The sequence below is a fragment of the Catharus ustulatus genome, chromosome 8 (genome assembly GCF_009819885.2).
Source record: "Catharus ustulatus isolate bCatUst1 chromosome 8, bCatUst1.pri.v2, whole genome shotgun sequence".
Lineage (NCBI taxonomy): Eukaryota > Metazoa > Chordata > Aves > Passeriformes > Turdidae > Catharus > Catharus ustulatus.
The window spans coordinates 33853330-33866501 of record NC_046228.1 but is presented as its reverse complement, the minus strand read 5'-3'; the positions used below and the strand labels follow the sequence as shown (position 1 = coordinate 33866501).

Here is a 13172-nt window from a genome sequence, read left to right as displayed (position 1 = left end):
CATCCTGACTGGAATGCAGCCAAGGAATTCATCAGCGCTTGCTGGCTGAACCCTTACAGTCCTAGCCCAGCTCAGCGTGGCCTTAAAGGCTCTGTATCATAAAATAACTCCCAGCCTCAGCCTAGATGAGATCACAGAACCATCCACTGCCTGGGCAAAATATTCACTCTTTGAGTGCTGAGAATAAAACTTTGCAGACACTTTGTTCTCTCTCCTGAGTGAAAAAAGAAAACCAAGACGATGAAACACAGAAAAACAGTATAAAAACACCACGGTCAAACAAAAAAATACAAGTCCCAAATAAGGAAAAGAGGAAAGTCATAAACTGAAATTTCTCTCTTTTTTTTTTATGCTATAGAAAATACCCTCTTGTTTCCATATAAGACACAAAGATCCTATTGAATGAATATAACTGTGCTGACTGTAAATATGAGCAAAGGCATTAGTGTTCAAGTGAGTAGATATAAAAACTGCTGTAATCCCCTAAATTTAAATAGTAAGAAGCCCCCTGCTGTTCCACAGGGAAGAAGAAGAAAACCCTCTATTCTCAAAAATAGAGTAAGCTTCTGTTTAAACAGTTATCATCTGTAAAGAGTGCCTCCTAAGTTAATATAGTTCACAATAATAATTATAGAAAAAGCTGTTAATCTGAAAAAAAGGTTTCCGCATAGTGATCCGATTTCCACTCTCTCATGCAGCTAATCACTGTGACATCACAGCCATAAGAAAATGGTTTCTAGTAAAAAAACTCAATAAACTAAAAAAAAATGCAAAACCCCCCCCCCCCTCCTCTTTCAAATAAATTAGTAAAAACACTATTTTAAAGATAATAAACTGAGTTGTTTTGTGTATGTTTTCAGTGTGAAAAAAAAGATGTGTGGAAGAAGAAGAAAAGTGGTCTAAATTTAATTCTGAGTTTTTTTCTTACAGTTACAAGCAATAAAATTTCTTTTTGTACCATTTAAAATTGAGCCTGTTTTTTGCCTTCCTCCTAATCCTATCTCACAATAAGAAGATCTCCAATTACTAAACCAAAACCACCACATAAATTAGTATTTCTGCCCAGTTTTGAAGTAAAACCAAAGCAGAAATACAGGCTGAAAAAATGTGAGGCAGTAAGGCAGGAGGAGAGACGCTGTGCTGAGGGAGAAAAGGAGCAGGGTGCTCAGTTTGAATTAGGCAATCATTCTCGGATGGGGAGAGTTTTGGGGATTCGTTTTGGGCTCCAGGGGAAAGCACGGGTGGAGTCGGTTGTTGAAAAATGTTCATGATCATTGGACAAGCAGCAATAATTTTAACCTCACTCTGATCCTGTTCAAAAGTGAATGGATTATAAAGTTTCCAGTGGCCAACATCCCAAAAAGAGAATGTGAAGACAGAGTTAAGGTCTGTGCTCAAATAGTTCGTCTTGACCCACGTTAAAAGGTCTTTCAATTCACCATCCTGAATATTAATACGAGGCTCAGCAGTAATAATTGTCTTTAGCCAGTGATAAATGTCCCATTTCTCAACAGACAAATCTTGTCCCGTGATTTCTTTTCCACAGAGCTCCCCTTGATTCTCCATAAGGGTTCTTCCTCGGCTCCATCCTGGGGTGTCCAGCAGCCAGGAGGAGAATAGGATCCATTTCTAATCCAAAAGGATTATTCCACAGATGTCCCTTTTAACTATCTGGGGATTTGTCCTGCTTGGAAAGACAGGTATTTGTCAAGAAAGGCAGGAGCTCCTCCCTGAGATGGAGAGTGCAGACTTTCCCCCCCTCTCCCCCCCAAATTATTATAGTTTTGAAATCAGTTTTTTACTGATGTGTACATACATATATATATACACATATAACAAGGCAAACAACAACTCTGAAATTACCAACAAACAGAACAGGAACCAGTAGCAGTTCTTTCGGCTGTGGACACCTTTCCCCTGCGGTGCAATTCCCGTCCCAGCTGGCAGGCAGCGCTGCCAGCTCCCGGCAGTGGGGAGGTGCTGCGGTTCCCTGTGACTGCAGGAGCGCTGGCAGTGATGGCAGCTCCTGAATGGGAAGGGATGCAGGAGCAGACGGTGTTCACGGATCTCGGGGCAGTGTCGGTCCCGGTGCTCCAACAGGATCCGTGCAGTGGAGGTGGGAGGGTGTCCGGTGTCGGTGTGGCAGGGCGGGGTTTTTAAATCGACCGTCCTTCTCCGAGTCAAACCAGCGAGACAGAGAGCGCAGCTACTCTCATCCATTCCTGGGTGCAGCGAACAAGTTCTTAGCATCACAATGGGGAAAATTCCACAGAGAGAATAGGGAAACAAAACCCATTCCCCGATATACGTGGGTAAGAAATTTAGTTTTAAAAGGTTTCCATGTATTAGGCATTATAGTATGTATTGTTATAATTATCCCTTGTATTTTACACTGTGTGTAAAAAAATAATACACAAGTCATTAAAGAATATATTCTTAGTTGAAAGAAACGGGGGAGTTGTGGGAGCTAAGACAGAGAGTACTGTGGATAGAATTAGCATGAGCACTTTGATAACCAAACAGTCTTGGCAAGAACAAACAGAGTAAGAAGATTCAAACAACACTGACAACAGGAAAGAAGATTGAATCAAGAAGAGAGGTTGCAAATGTATAAACTTGTCTGTGTCATGTTTAACCCAACGAATGTAGTAAAAAATTACTAGCCATCACAAAATGGTTGGTTTATAAGCACATGTAGCTCACAGAACATTTGGATTCTGATCACCAGGCAGTGTCCCCATCTCTCTCTCAATTGTCGATAACAGCAGGAAAGACAGAAAAAGCAGCAAGAAATGTCTCACCCATGATGGGCTTAACAGGCCTGGAGCGGAGAAATTAAATGAATTACAATAATTTCACAACTATAATGTGCACCCTTTTGACTAAAATTTTCCCTCAAACCCGGAAGTGCGCCTTATAGTCCGGTGCGCCTTATCTGATGTACAAAGTTGAGAAATTTGCCAAACTGGAAGTGTGAGCTGTGAGCTGTGAGGGGAGCCGGAAGTGCCACGGCAGTCGGCTGGAGGCGGGCCTACGGGCCAATGGCTGCTGGGTTGAGGCGAGGCCTAACCCAGCAACTTCGCGGGGGGAGCTGGGGGTGGAGCCTTGCTGCAAAAAAAACGTGCGCCTTATAGTCCAGTGCGCCTTATATGATCTACAAAGTTGCGAATTTTGCCGACTCCGGGGGGTTGCGCCTTATAGTCCGGTGCGCCATATGGTCGTGAAATTACTGTAATTATCAAGGCAATCAGAGAGAGAAAATGAGAAGCATGCCAAAGCCAGAAAATGGACATTGCCCACACTGTTGTCTCCTTCCTGGGCTTCATTTTATCCTTGATTACCTCACTCCTCACCACACAGTGGATAAGAGGAACGGGGGTTGGAGTCACATTACATCATTGTTCCTCCCACAGGAAGGCAAATCCTTGACCTGTTCCAGTCTGGGATTTCTCCTACAGCAGAACAGTCAGATCCTTTGCAACAGACAGACAGACAGACCGACAGACAAACCTTTCTCCACAGTCAGGTGCCTGACGCCAAATGTGGGATTCCTCCTCAGCAGATGTCAGTTCTTCATCTTCTTCCAAGGACAGTCCAAAAGTCCCACCACCTTCAGCCACTTGGGGATGATTTCCAAGAGCCCAGGGTGATTTGGATTTCCCATTCCAGCTTGTTGTGCAATGAGGCCAATCCCCTCACTCCAGCTAGCATGGCTGGCAGGATGGATTGCAGAGACTTTTCCTTTGAACAGCCAGCCCAGCGCTGGCACTGGGGATGAACAGGCACTGAGGTGACCCTGAGAGCAAGTGCAAGGCACAGGGTGCAGCTGAGAAAGGACAGCCCTGTGCCGGGCTCACAGGTGAAGCTGGGACTGCCCAGTGTGGAGAAGCTCCTTTCTCCAGCCCCTGTTACAGGGGAGCTCGGGCCTTGCTGCACAGATACCGATGCTGATTCGAGCTGCTCTCACTCCTGAATTCATCATCAACCAGGCACACACACTCGGCATTACCAAGGACAGGAACCCTGCAAGGAGGAGCAGAGACAACGCTGGTTCCCAGGGGAACACGTTGTGCCCCTGTCCCCCCATGCCCTGCCCGGCTCCCCGGCACTCACGAGGAGCTGAAGCTGCTGCCGTCCCCCCACTGCAGCTGCTCGCCCCGTCTGCGCAGCCCGACCCAGTAATCGACGTTCCCGCGGAGGAGGAAGAACAAATCCTGCCAAGGAGAGAGCAGTGGGAGCTGCCCCGGCCCCTCGGGGGGACACGGCCCCGGGGCTCCTTCCCTGCAAGGCCCCGGCACAGGGCTGCAGCCCCAGCCCCAGCAGCACCGAGCCCGGCCCAGGAGCACCCCCAGGCTCCCCTCAGCCACCCCACAGCGCCCGCAGCCCCTCACTCACCATTTCCTCATCCTTCAGAATGGCCAGGGAGGCCCCGAGCTCGGAGCACCGCTCCTGACCCTGCTCCCAGGTGCCCTGATCCCTTGAGAAGTAGTAGCAGAATCCATTGTATCCAACCCAGCCATGGGGACAGCCCAGAACCTGTGGTGCTGCAGGGGAAGAGGAGAAGGTCTGAGGATTGCCCTGTGCAGGGAGCAGGGACCCCGCTGTGCCCCGAGGGGCTGGGCCCAGGCTGCTGCCCCTCCCTTACCTGACTGCACAGCCAAGGCCACCGCCAACGCCAGCAGCAGCGACAGGAGCAGGATCAGCACCAAGATGTGCACGGGATGGCAGCTGAACCCCTTGCCTGGAGCAGGAAAGAGCTGCTGGCTGCCAGAAGCACAGGCGGCCCTCGAAGCTGCTCCCCCAGTGCCCGGGGAGCACAGGAGGGAGCTCTCAGCCTGTTTGCTCCTCCCTCAGCTGGCAGCAGAGAGCCAAGAGCCTGGACACAGGCAGGGACACAGCTGTGGGGACAGCCAGGGACACCGCGCTGGGGACAGGCTGCAGCAGGAGAGCTGCACAGCCTTGGGGGCAGCTGCGGCTGCCGCTTCCAGCCACGGATGGGGCCGAGCGGAGCACGAGGCCTCTTGCACACATCGGGAAACAGCCACACACCTGCCAGCCCTGTCCTTGCCAGCTGACACTGTCCCCTCCCTAGAGGCCACAGGCGTGGCCCTGCACTCACCCGGCAATCTTCTGAGGATGCTTCTGTGTCCATGGCCGCTTGCTGATGTGCCCTGGGGACCCAGGGGCTCCCTCACACTGCCTTCACTGCTGCAGATTCCATTCTCCACATCTTCACTCACTGCACGCTCACAAGTGGCATCCACCTGCTTATGACAAGTGGTTTCTTGCACCTCTGGCAAGTGTATCAGCTCAGCTGCTGGTCCCTTCAGGAGCTCCTTCACAGGCCCATGAATGGAGCAGAATTCACTCTGTTCTACCACACAGCCAGAATCTCTCTGCTGGGAACAATCAGCACATTGCTCCGGAGTCCTCTGGCGTGCTAGGAAAACCTTTTGGAGATCGGCCTCGGGAAGAGCTTTACACCCACCGGGATGGCCCATTGGAAGGGACACGATGACAGGTCCCGGCTGGTCCCGGCCCTGCTGGTCACCGAGGCTCAGGAAGGCGCTGCCAGCTCAGTCCCGCGCTGTCCCCGCTGCCCGGACGCTGCGGCAGCACCTGCGGACACAAGCGCAGCCTGCGGGAGCTCTCCGGTGCCCGCAACCCGGCCCCTCGGGCTCTGCAGCCGCTGCAGCCCAGCTCCGTGCCGGGACAGGCGCTGACACCGCCTGGGAGCTGCCGCATGCGGGGACAGGACAGCTGCGCCTCGGAGTCCGCCTACTCAGGAGAAAGAAGCAGCAGCCCCGGGCTGCTCAGCATTGTCCCCCGCATTCCCTGCCCCGCCGCCTCGGAGCCCGGCGACACCGAGCGCTGCCACAGCCGCTTTGGGTCCCTGCCTGGCAACGGGAAGCGGCTGCTCGCCCAGAAGGCAGCGCCGAGAAGGCTCCAGAGCCCGGAGCAGGCAGGATGCGGCGCTTTGTGCCTCCACTCGGTGCCTGCAGTGCTTTGGGCTCTGAGGCGCGTTCAAATTGATCCCGTGGCAGCCCTGAGCCGGGCAGGGACACCTCCCGCCTGAGCAGCGGCTCCGAGCCCGGGGCGCCACGGGCGGCAACTGTGGCGGGCACGGAGCAGCCACCTCCGGGCTACCGAGAGCAGCCGGGATGAGCCATCGCTGCTGCGGCACCGGCTCGTCCCCAGGGATCCGCGGCAAGGAGGAGACCGCGGGCAGCCGCTCCCTCCCTCCGCCATCTCAGGCCAGGGGCACACGGGGGACCCCGGCCCGAGGAACTCGCCAGAACCGCCCCGTTCCCCTCAGCGCGGCCCCTCCGGCCGCAGCGAGCCCCGGGCTGGGGCACAGCCGAGCGCGGCTCCTACCTGGGCTGGAGCCGCTCCGAGCTCCGGGGGCCTCTGCCCGACACTGCTTCTTTGTTCGCCGGAATACCCACAAGGCGTGACCACTGCAATTTAAACCCGGGACACAGCGGGCGGAGTCACTTTTGGCGGTCAAGAGAGCGGGTCAGAGAGCGGGCAAGAGTATTAAAGTAATATAGTAATAAAACGATGAAGTAATTAAGCAGCCTCGTGCCCCAGGGAAGGTACTCCTGGGCATTTTACCAGGCGGGGTCAGCCAGGGCAGGGACACGGCAGCACTGGCAGGCATTGTTCGGATTCTGCTGGCCTTTCACCTATCAGAGCAGTAAAATTGAGCGCTTTCCCTCAATTCAAAGCCATAGAACAGCACCATGAAGGTATTATCCTTCCATTTATACAGGAAATTAATGGAAAACCTGGATTCCACCTTGCCTTTAAACATTTAAACATGAACTTCTATTTAAACATGAACTGAATATTTATGCCCTGTCAAAGCAGCAAGGAAGCAAGAGTATCAGTGTCTGGGATTTAACTGAGAATTCCATTATGTTCACTAGAGGTTGTGTAGGTACACAAGTCGGTAAGAAGCCACATTTTCATTTTCCTTGGGAGTGCTTACGTGACTAGTGGAGGTGATCGGCTGTCTGATATGTGCTACTTGACAAGTTCATCCATGATCTTTGCCCCTCCCTGTGGAGATTGCCAGGCTAAGTCTGTTGATATGCTAATTACGGCCGTTATCCATGGCCTCGGGTGCTTGATGTTTAAGAGGTTCTTTTTATTTTATTTTATTTCATACAACCTTCTTATATTATATAAACACGAATTATAACAACATACAGTAAATTCACGAATACAAGCCGCACTGAGTACAAGCCGCATCTCTGGGTGTTGGCAAATATTTCGTTCTTTGTCCATAAATAAGCCACACCTGAATATAAGCCGCTCTGTCGTTCGCAGCGAGGACCCGCATGCAACAAAGTTGCCAAATAGTAACAGAATGGCAGCAGGGCAGGGTTTACTGGCTCAGCTAAGGTTGTGCAGGCACGGCCTGCTAGGGGCTGCTGACGGGGCCAGGTAGCCCAGCCCGGCGCTGCCGCTCGGCGGGGACACTGGGGGCCAGCGGCCGCTGCCACTGGGCTCGGTCACCACGGTCCGGCGCTGCCCTGTGGTGGCAGGCAGGGACGGACCCCCCCGCCGCCTCCCCGAGCCGCGGCAATGGCGGCGCAGGTGCCCCCGTCTCTCCCCTGGGCTGTGGCAGAGGAGGAAAGAGAGCTCTCCCGCCTCTCTCCCAGCCCCCCGTGCTGCCTGCAGACAGCCAGGCTCCACCCGCAATGCAACAGAGTAGCAATTTGTAACAATCGCAAAATGTGGACTTTGTAGCAGCTCGGTTCTGCACTCTGACTGGCACTTCTGAGGTTGTAAATGTCAGAAAATTATTCACATATTAGCCGCTCCTGAATATTGGCCGCACTTCCGGTTTAGGAGCAAAATCTTAGTCAAATTGGTGCGGCTTGTATTCGTGAAATTACTGTATATTGTATTAGGGTCATTAAAGTTCATTGGGGCCCTCAGGTGCTCACTGGACACACCTGGAGCCTCTTGATCCACAGAGCCCCAGGAAATCTTTCTGTGCGGGGATTATGGAGACTTTTGAGTACCACCAGTACAATCACGTGGGAACTGCTCATTGTCCTTCAGTTTTTGTGTTAGAGGGAAGGCTTGGTGGAGCTTGTTGGTAGCAATGGCAAAAAGGGAGGTGACAAGGCAGGAAAAGATGTTGGGGACAGGGATTACTCTTGGAGCTGAAGGTCATGTAGAAGAGAAGAAAATTGAGGTTTGCAGGCTTTTGTAATATATGTTGTTATAATTCGTGTTTATGTAAGAAGGTTGTATGAAATAAAATAAAATAAAAAGAACCTCTTAAACACCAAGCACCCGGGGCCATAGACAACGACCGTAATTAACATATCAACAGACCTAGCCCGGTGATCTCCACAATGGACATCACAACTAACGGGAAGAGATCATCGATAAAATACCTGCCAAAGTACCAATCACCTCCGATGGTTCCCATAAGGGAGAAGACAGCACTTCATTACACATCAATACAGAGCAGACACAGCCTTCATCAGCATGCAGGAAGGACCTTTTGTCCAGGGCAGCACCAGAAAAAGGATTTAGTCTAAATATGAGAATCTGCAGCAGAAACAAAGGAAACTCTCGCCTCAGACCAGAAAAAACTGTATAAAGCTGGACTCTCTGGGATGACAGTGTGTGAACACAGAGGGGTCTGATGTGATAGAGGTCAGATCAGCATGTGTGTCCACCCAGTGCTGACCCCGGGCTCGGCGCTGTCGTGTTTTCGCTTGTGGCTTCCCAGGACCATATTTTCAGTTGCAAAAATAAAAATTGCTGTTTTGCTATTTAACTCGACTTGATTTGGTTATTATCTATAACAATCTGGTGACCCCGACCTGATCCTGATTTGGGGTTCAGGTGTGACCCGCTTTCCATCCAGGAGGCACCTCGCTGACTTCAGCGACCTGGCGGGCTCGGGAAACTCCCCAGCACAATTCAGGAACCCGAACAAAAACCAGAACCACAATTGAAAAGGGGGGAAAAGGGCCCAGAGCTCTCGGATAACCGTGGCAACTTTTCACTCATAAAACTCGACGTGCAGGAAGAATCAACACAGGAAAAGGAACCATAAGTATTGTGTGGTTGAGTGAGGTGTGACTGAGCGCATGAGTGAGACATGATTTGATCACGAAGCGATAGTGAACCCCGAAATTGCAGTTCCACAGTCCCGCGAGGGACGTGGTCAATCACGGGGGAAGCGAACGTTACGTGTAAGAACTCTTTCTCGCGTGTCAAGCCTAAAACTAAGGGTGTTTTGGGGGTTGGTCACGGGGGGATCGGGAGGGAGGTACGTTTCCTAGGATTTGGGAACTGGTAAACCTCTTGGTCCAGGGGCTAGCTCAAGCCCAGGAAAAGAGAGCTTGTCTCCTTTAGAAAAGCTCCATGGAACGGTTCTATGTGTGAGGTGAGTAGATTGGAAAAATTGAAATAAATAAAGTTTAAACTGCAGTTCAATATTTCTCCGATTCGGCGTGAAACACGGTAAGAAGGTATACTAAGGTAGCTTGGGATTTTTTTATTTGTAAAAGAAATAAGACAGAAAAAGAGCAAACCCCAGGGAAAATCCCTGGAGAAACTGAAAAAGAAGAAAAAAAAAAAGGTAAGTTACCCGAAATAACAAGGGACAGCCCGCTGGGTTGGATGATAGAACACTGGGAGGAGAGTTCCGATAAGAAAAATAAGTCTAAAGAAAAATTAATCCATTATTGCATAAAAATTTAGGGAACAGAGGGAGCAGCTGCAGGTCTCCTGTGTCCTCCACTTCCAGAGCGAGTGTGAGCGGGTAGTGAAGGCGATCGGGAGCGTGTATCCACAGCGGCAGGGGGGGCGAGTGGTGTCTGTGTGTTACGACAGAGTGTGCAAAGATATGAGTGAAAAAAATAAGTAGCCAGGCCGAGTGCAGAGGTGCGGGTCTGGGAGCGTGGCCTGTGGGGGATGGGGGGGCTGAAGGACCGCGGGGACTCAGCATCCGAGCAGGAGCGACCTGGTCGCTGGTCCCTGTGAGGCTGTGGGATGCCCTGGCCCTGTGCTGCTGCCGGCCGTGCCGCTGGGAGCACTGGTGGGGGAGGAGCGGTGTTTAAACTGTAACAGGACAGAGACTGGCCCTCGGATACCGTGTGTGATAGAGAGAGAACAGGGGTAGAGAAATATCCGGGAAATGCAAATTGTATGTAGAAAAATTAAGCTTCTGTTTTCTTGTGAATTCTGCTATAAAATGAGAGTAATACAGAAAAAGCCGTGAAAGTTTACTGAATGTATGAAATGAGTTTGAAAAGCATGAGTTTCTGATTGTGTTTGTAATTTACTGGGAAAGTATTTAACGGAACACTGAAGAGTGTGGTGAGGAGGTAGAAGAAAGGGGAAAGAGAAAGATTCCTTTGTTCCAGGTTGGGATTTTGAGTGCTTGTGAGAACGGTTGGGGCAATCTGGGGAGATGATGTGGAGTTCGTGCTTCTCATGTGTACTGTTCTCTGTGAATCAATCCTGCTCCCCGGCACGCGTAAAGAGAAATGCCTGAAAGAAAAGAGAGAGAGACCTGGCCCTTCCCAGGGAATGCATGCTGGTGCTTTAGCTGTTGCTAGAAGATGTGCAGGGACAGCGCTGAAGCGATTTAAGGTTGTGAGCAGAGCAGCTGGAAAGGGTGTTACTGTTTTATTTTGCTCCTCTCAGAAAAACTCAGCCCCTTTTGAGGAGAGGGGCTTCCTCATAGATATTGCTGGGAGATGTCCTGGTATTTAAAGTGAAAACTGATAGTGCTGCTCCACTGTGACCAAGGGTGGGGATGAAACCTCATTCCCAGGTGCTGTGTGAGTGCAGGGTTCCAGCTCCAACAGCTCTCCCCAGCCCTCTGGAGCTGTGTGTGCAATGCTGGTAGTGACACTAGTGTCCCTGTACTCCCCAGGACTGTCAGGGCCAGTGGGACACTTGGATTTCTAATATGGTCTAGTTGAATTAACCTTGTTCATTAACAAAAGCTGAATTAAGATGTTCTTAGGAGTGTTTCACATGTGTAGCTATTCCTAAACCAATGAAGTTGCAGTTGTTTTTAATATGTGTGAAAAGGGTGTAGAAAAGAGCATTCTGCTCTGTGTCTGCCTTCTACCATCCTGAAGGAATTTCATCGTAAATCCAGAACTGTCTGGATGTGATGTGAGGCAGGTGCAAAGCAAGTTGTAGAGCTGAAGGTTTTACAGGAGCTGTTGGTGTGTGAATTTTCCCTTCTCAAAAGCCTGTGCTTTGGTTTTTCCTTTTCTTTAACCTGTTTAAGTTAAGAAGAGATGTATGTTTTAGTAAAGTAAGATGGCCCAGGAAAAGATCTGGGGGGCAGAGGTCAGAAATAGGATGTTTGGGCCTGGGAGAGGATGTAGTGTCTGTGTAAAAGTAGAGAAGTTTCATCGAGATATGCAAACATAGATGGGAAAACAGGAGAAGTAATTAAATCAAGACCCTTAAATGCGAGTTGGTCAGCTCAGGCATGTGAATTGTATGCAGTTTTATGGGTATTAAAAAGATTAAAAGGAAAGAGAGGAATGATATTTACAGATTCAAAATGTGCCTTTGGGGTGGTTCATACCTTTGGGAAAATTTGGGAAGAAAGAGGACTAATAAATACTCGGGGACGGGGACTGGTCCATGGAGAAATAATAAAACAAATCCTAGAGGCTGTCCGAAAGCCAGAAGCAATCTCAGTCGTGCATGTGAAAAGACATCAAACAGGAATACAATTTCGGATTAGAGGAAACAATTTAGCAGATAGGGAAGCAAAAGGTGCAGCACTACTAATGGTAAGTACCCCAGAATTCGGGGAAAGTGGGACTCAGGGATATCCCCCTTGTCCCTCCCAAAAAGAGATTGAAGAATACAAAAAGATAGGGGGTATATTAGAAGAAGGTAAGTGGAAATTAGAAGATGGGAGGGAATTAATATCTAAGGATTATACCAGAAAAATTCTAAAGAGACTACATTTGCAAACACAGTGGAGATCACAGGCTCTGGCAGAACAATTTCTGAGATTCTTTGGGTGTAAGGGGATTTATGAATTAGCTAAACAGGAAGTGCAGGGGTGCCTGATATGCAAAAAGGTTAACAAAGACAGGACACGACAGGTAATTTGGGGTAGTCGCCCTATAGCGTATCGTCCATTTGAAAGAATCCAAGTGGATTTCACTCAGTTACCAAAGGTTGGGAAGTATAAATTCTTGCTAGTAATAGCAGACAAATTAACTAATTGGGTAGAAGCTTACCCAAGCTCGAGGGCTACAGCCCAGATAGTATCTAGATTTCTTCTGGAAGAAATCATCCCCTGGTATGGTATAATCAACTGTATAGACTCAGACCAAAGAACACATTTCACCTCAAAGGTTATTAAACAACTGGCTGAAGCCCTAGTAATTTGGTGGGAATATCATACACCATGGCATCCCCACAGTTCTGGACAAGTAAAAACAGAGAATTGTCACACAAAATGCTCCTTTGGGGATCGCCATACACAAAATACAGCCAAAAAAATCAAATCCTCATTAAAACCTGAAAAAAAAAAATTTCTCTCCCTCTTCTCTGGGAAGGTCTTTTTTTGTCCTTTTAACTACAGACACAGCAGTCCAGACAGCAGAAAAAGGCTGGACACACGCCTCCAGAGTGAAAAAGATAGAGACAACCGAGGAAACACCCAAGTGGAAAGTGGCTTCCTGCCCTGGAGACCTCAAGATAAAATTGCGCTGAACAAGCCGTTAAGCAACCTAGATCAAATATGATGTATAGCTTCCGGGTGCAGGTGTTTCCTTTTGTTCATTTCAGGTGCCAGATCTGTCGTGGGGTTTGGGTTACACATTGTGTATGGGGGGGTCCAACCTGGAGGGCTCTGTACTAAGTGTTTTGAAAAGAGCTGTCTCTGACTGACCAAATTCTAGTACTTGCCACTGAATTGGATATCGTTGAACTAGATTCTGTAGAGTGGTTTCTCTTATACCAACACTGGATTAGTGAGAAACTAAATTGCAGAACCGAAATTTTAAGAGTGCCGGAGAACAAATAAGATACCTTGTTGGACAGACACGATAAAATTATCAAGGTGGGATGTCTTTAAGAGGCAATATGCAGCTCGGACTTTGTGTTGGTCCCCTGAAGAATACCTCTGCTGCCAAGAAGATGGTTTCTCT

At 49.5% G+C, this 13172-nt stretch overlaps 1 long non-coding RNA gene across 1 annotated transcript; it reads right to left on the bottom strand.

Moving 5' to 3' along the window:
- Positions 1-3196: 3196 nt before the first annotated feature.
- On the bottom strand, positions 3197-5253 carry LOC116999277. Its single transcript, XR_004418548.1, has 4 exons — positions 5120-5253; positions 4646-4741; positions 4114-4544; positions 3197-4023 (listed from the first exon to the last, which is right to left on the bottom strand). It is a non-coding gene; the product is annotated as an uncharacterized LOC116999277 (long non-coding RNA).
- Positions 5254-13172: the final 7919 nt, after the last annotated feature.